This window comes from Hibiscus syriacus, unplaced genomic scaffold, assembly GCF_006381635.1.
Source record: "Hibiscus syriacus cultivar Baekdansim isolate YM2019G1 unplaced genomic scaffold, ASM638163v2 tig00109926_pilon, whole genome shotgun sequence".
NCBI lineage: Eukaryota > Viridiplantae > Streptophyta > Magnoliopsida > Malvales > Malvaceae > Hibiscus > Hibiscus syriacus.
This window is the reverse complement of record NW_024062532.1, coordinates 1,016,552-1,022,619: the sequence shown is the minus strand read 5'-3', so window position 1 is coordinate 1,022,619 and position 6,068 is coordinate 1,016,552. Positions and strand designations below refer to the sequence as shown.

General features: G+C 33.7%; 1 pseudogene; it reads right to left on the bottom strand.

The window, feature by feature from the left end:
* Positions 1-826: 826 nt before the first annotated feature.
* Positions 827-5,845, bottom strand: LOC120210673 (annotated as a pseudogene).
* Between the last annotated feature and the right edge of the window lie 223 nt (positions 5,846-6,068).

Sequence of the window (6,068 nt, the reverse complement as noted above, 5' to 3'; positions counted from 1 at the left end):
TGGCATATAATAATAATAAATGAAATTAACTACATGATTGATCACTTATGTTTGTATCTTGTCTACTTTTCTTCACTGACTTCAAAAAATATAACAAATGACACTTTCATTTTTATTTAAAATGTGATTACCACGAGTTAATTGCCGTTAAATATTTTGATATAATCACACATTCAGTCCCTGTTATTTATATATTCTCCCAATTTAATCCTATTTTTAATAAATTAAAATAAATTTAATCCTCTAATCGAATGATGTCATGTGTCACCATTCTGTTGAAGGACTAACCAGATGACTCGGGTTCGAATCCCTTTGGCCCCAGTTTACTTTGCTCTATTTTCTTTCAACAAGACGATGACACATGTCACCCTCTAATTGGTGAAAAATAAATATATCTAACTTAAAATAAACCTATATCCTCCAACCGAACGGTGATACGTGACATGACATGTGACACCAATGACACATTACATCATTCAATTGAAGGAAATTTATTTTAATTTATTAAAAGTATGACTAAATTAAGAAATATATAAAGAACAAGACCGAATGTGTGATTATACCAAAACAACACGTCACCTAATCTATTAAGTGTTAACGACAGATAACCTACGGCGACCACATTTTAATTAAATAAAACGAAAGTGATCATATCTTAAAGTGACCATATATATTATGTGTGTTGAAATAAGTGAGGAAAAGTGGACAAAACACAAACATACAATATAAGTAATCAATCATGTAGTTAATCCTAATAAACAATAATAATGTGAATGAACATAGTTATAAGTGGTATTCAATGCACCCTATTTAGACGGTAACAATCACATATAATACAGCAGACTTTACATGACTCTCGATTTCTATCTTAAATCTTACATACACCAAAAGAGACATTATTGTTTCTAGCAATGATCCCATAATAAGCCAATACCATACATTTTCCTTTATTCACAATCAAGTTTAGCTTCAAAACAATCTTCCTTGTTCAATTCATCCTCCACCTACAAAGCATGACGTTTTCTTCAACCCATAAATCATTCAATCAATAAATAAATTGCTCAAGGGTGTAAACATCAAATTAATCAATAATCTTTGACCGACGGAAACTATCATTGACCTTTACAGAGGTGAAGTGAGAGTTCACGATACTAACGTGACAATCCATGTGTGAATGATGATATGACAAAGAGATTAAATTGGTTTTTTTAGAAAATTTTAGGACTTAATTGATTTTTCGGAAAATTTGAAGACCTATTTAATCTTTAAGCAAAAATTTAAAATAATATATTTGAAATATTTAAAAATTATTTTAAAAAAATTCTATTAAAAAATTAAAATGTATCAGAAAGTATAACATCATAAATTATTTAAAGAATCAAAATTTAAAAATATTTATAAAGCAAAAAATTTAAACACTTTCATCCTTGGACGTATTTTTAACAAAATCAATTTTACTTTATTTATCAATGTCTTTCAAATTCTTTCTAGTAATTTAAAAATGATGATAATATTGAGGAGTTTGTAACAAGATAAACCCATCATGTTTAACGAATCAGAATTAGATTTTATAAAATAATATAATGGAAGAAAACAAATTAATTTTATTATAACTAATTTTGTTGTAAACTAATGAATATTACTTTTGGGCAAAATCTATTCCATCAAGTTTTTTTTTTTTTGCTATGGAAGAACCTCAAAAGTTATTGGTAAATAAAAGATTAATTCCACTAAAAATATGTCCAAAGAACAATAATGGTTTATCATTTTCTTTATTTAGTTTAATTTTTTTGAAACTTTTCATAATACTTTTGTTTTAGTAATTTTTTTTAATATTTTTATTTTTAAAAATATATTAATTTTAACTTCTTGCTTAAAGATTAATAAACTCTCAAACTTTATAAAAATCAATTAAACCCAAAAAATTTCTTAAAAAAGCAACTAAGTCCTACCGAATCGTCATTCCCAAATGTACTACCACATCAACATATGTTGATAGCCATGTTAGCACCATGGACACGTCAACAAGGTCAACGACAGTTTCCATTGGTGAAATGACCACATTGATTAATTTTTTGGGTTGAAAGACTTAATTGGGTGCAAAATAAAAATTTAGAGGATTAAGAGGTTTAATTGATTTTTAAAAAAGTTCAATGGCCTTTTGCACCCAAGCCTAAATATTAGAATAATAAAACAAGGGCAAATTACACATTTAGTACCTAAACTATCAAATTTTGATCCGTTTCAGTATCTAAACTTTCAAAATTTTCAAAACCATACATAATGTTTAGTTTTTATTTCATTTTAGTACCCTGTTAAAATTAACGTTAAGTTTTTAAACAAATTGAAAGTTTAGGTACTAAAACAGACCAAAACTGATAGTTTAGGTACTAAGCGCGTTAAGTTTTTAACGGTGTGGTACTAAAATGAAACAAAAACTAAACATTAGGTATGGTTTTGAAAAAAATGAAAGTTTTAAGTACTAAAATAGATCAAAACTAATAGTTTAGGTACTAAATGTGTAATTTATCCTAAAAACAAACCTACCTAAAACACCACTCCACCGTGGGAAAAGCACCGTCATGTGTGTCTTGATGCATCATCATGTAGCTGTGTCACTCTCACATTAGGGTCATCCTGTCAGGGAGGACACCATGTATGTAAGAAAGTCCTGAAACAAAATTTAATAAATTTTACCATGTTATGTTAGCACTACGTGGAAGACTCACCCGAACGTAGAAACTAGGAGATCGAAAGAAATCCATCGGTCCCTGTTGAACAGAACACATAGTATACGCAAAGTTACCATTTGGACTCAGTAATAGAAAGAAACTATTGCACGAAGAGATTCTATACCATCCCAGGCATGGTTTGCTGAGTGCCATAGTAACCATCATGGCTCGTTGCTATGGTGTTCAACTGTCCCTAAGAATGCAAAATCCCAAATTAAAATTAGTCCTCTTAATGCAGCACTATTTGCATAAATAAACTACCTAATTGACTCATTACGACTATAAAATATGAGAGTACCAGCCCCTGAATTGTATGTTGATTCCCATAATAATTATCACGAGGTGCCATTAAATTAAGCTGAACCTGAAAAGGCATAAAACATGTAACTGAATACAACTGACATAAAGGATAAATGAAATCAACTGTAATGATCTTACCATTCCTTGGACACTTGGTTGTGCACCAAAGTAACCATCTAGGGCTACTGATCTTGAGCTTAATTTATCCTGCAAAAATGTTCACAGATTCAGACCAACTTTATTCTAAAAGCCTGAAAAAAAATTCTTGATTGCAAAGGTTAGAATAATTCTTATTGTTATACTATTATTTAGTGCAAGTGTTATAAATCATTAAAACATCTACGACTAGCCTGCTAACTTATAAAACAGAACTAACCATTTGTTGCAAGCCATCTGTTGCTGAAACAGTCATTACCTCCTGCTCTGTGTTTCCCTGTACAAGAAAAAGGTACCCTAAGCACAGAGCGGGGATAGAATCTGCCAAAAATATACTCGAGATGACAAACGCAATGTATAACTAACCTTTCTTTTCTTAGTTGGGTTCTTTTTCTTATTTGTCTTGCCTGTGCTTGTGCTTGGATTGTCTTCTTCAATACACATCATACCCTGAGTGGGGGATGCCACAGTTTCTGCAAGGCTCTTGTTAGAAGTATTTGCACTCAAACAGTTCCCAAAAGCTTCTTCCAGGCTTCGGAATGCAGTATAGTAGCTCTCTTGAGACAATGAACCCTCCTCAATCAACTTCATTGCTCGTTGAAATAGATCATTGTATCTATGTGCCCTAGATTGCACCTGTTCAGATTCTTCTCCCATGAAATGCCTGCTCTTTGCCTCTTTCGTCCATCGTTTCAAAATATATTGAGACGGGATGGCTGAGTGGCCATTTATTTGGAGAACTACCATAGCATGCCTGCAGAGATACCCTTTGTATTCATATGAGCGGCATATGCAAGAAACTTCTGCCTTCATCTCATTCAAAGTAACAATAAAATCCTGATTCTTTTCAAGATCTTGAACTCTAAAAATGCTGCATGTTGAATCATGATTTCTTGCTTCGGATGACAAGCAATCGCACCCACAACCTCGATTTGAAACCTCTTGAATAATGTGTGAGTATACCCCTGCAACACTCTTCTCAAAAGGTGATGGAGATTTTAATGTAGGCACTTTGCTCCATGAATCAGAATTTTCTTTGGCTTCCTCTTCATACCTATCTTGTAAAATTGCTTCATAATGTTTCAAAAAATCTAGCACTGTGGTCTTCTTATGTACATACTTGTCAAAGAATGAGTTCACACTCTCACTTCTCTGAACCGTAGACATCCCAGCTAACAGCACATTCATTATATAGGTTGGCACCCACATTTTGCAGTCTTCATACAACAATTTCATCCATTCATCTTTGAGTTCAAATCTTTCAAGAATTTTCCACCACCTGTTGGCAAACTCTTCATCTGTCCATGACCTGTAGATGCATTTCTCAAATTTTGCCATAAAGTTCCCATGCTGTTTGATTACATGACCAAGATTTTCAGAAACCTTTCCTATTATGTGCCACAGAAAGAAGCAATGATGAGTATTTGGAAAGATTTCCGCAACAACTGATTTCAGAGTTCTGTCTTGGTCGGTTATTAGGGCTCTAGGAGATTGCCCACCCATTGCTTTCAGCCATGTCTGCATTAGCCAAGAGTATGTTGAGGCACTCTCATCTGATACCAATGCACATCCAAGTGGAATGCACTGGTAATGGTGGTTCACTCCAATAAAAAGTGCAAGAGGCATCTTATTTGTTTGTGACATAAGTGGTATCAAAAGACACAGCATCACAGAAATAACTGTAATCATGCCTACTCTTTGAATCAACCCAGAATAAACTTTTCAGACGCTGATCCTCTCCCACGTCTACTGCATAAAAGAAGTTTGAATTTATGTTCTGCATGTGTGTAAAAAATTCGAGTAAAAATTAATATCTCCGGCTTCTAATGCCAAATTTCGACCTTTACCAAATGGATTTTTGGGATCATTCTTCAGACCAACAACATTCTTATATTCAGCAAATTGTCTAGCCATTGCAGCATACATCCTTCTGGTTTGTTCACCAACAGCTTGGGCTGGTAAAAGTTCATGGTTATGTTCTTTCAAGAAACTATGTATAACCCATTTTCCATCAGGCCTTCTCTTCACATGCATACTTGCTTTACAGTCTGTCTTTGAACACGACCGGCGACCAGTTGCATTTGCATTTTCAGGGTCTTGCTTGCTTTGTCTAGCACGCTGGCGATTAAAGGATTTTTCATACTCCCTTTTGGTCCCGTATCTAGAACAAGCAAACTTTGCATCAATAAATTCTCTTGATGTTTTCGAACGTCGGCTATTTTGTATAGCAGTGTTGAATCCCATAGACCGAGCATACTCTTGATAAAAAGAATATGCTTCCCCATGTGACTCGAACTCCATGCCAGAAAGTGGCTCAAGATTGGTATCCTCCTTGAAGGTCACCATATCCACAGCAGAAGAATGCATCTCCTCAACACCATCATCAGCACGTATATCCTCTCCTACAACCTGAACCATTCCATTATGCAGTGTTTCATCACCGTCTAACATATTATCAATTCCATTTGCATCTTCATCTTCCTTGCACTGCTCGCCAGAAGGTAACCTAAGATCTATGTCCATGATTGAAACTTGTTTACTTCAACCAATTGTTTCCCTGCCAGAACCTGAAAAAATAAAATAAAATGTGGAAGGGTGACATCATGACAACATAAAAAAGATATAAAAAAACTAGTTCATGTCCTCGTTAACTCTTGACCAATCCTAAACACATACATACATACATTTAAAATAAGCTAAACCCAGAGCTACATATATGATGGGCATTTCAAAATTCCTTAGCCGTAAGTTGAATATGTGAAGAACATTTCCCTAATACCAACATTCCAAACGAGCTAAAAAAAGCTACGATTTTAATAAAATTAAGAACCGTTTCCATAGATTAGCTAATAAGATCCGGCAGGCAACAGATAATATAAC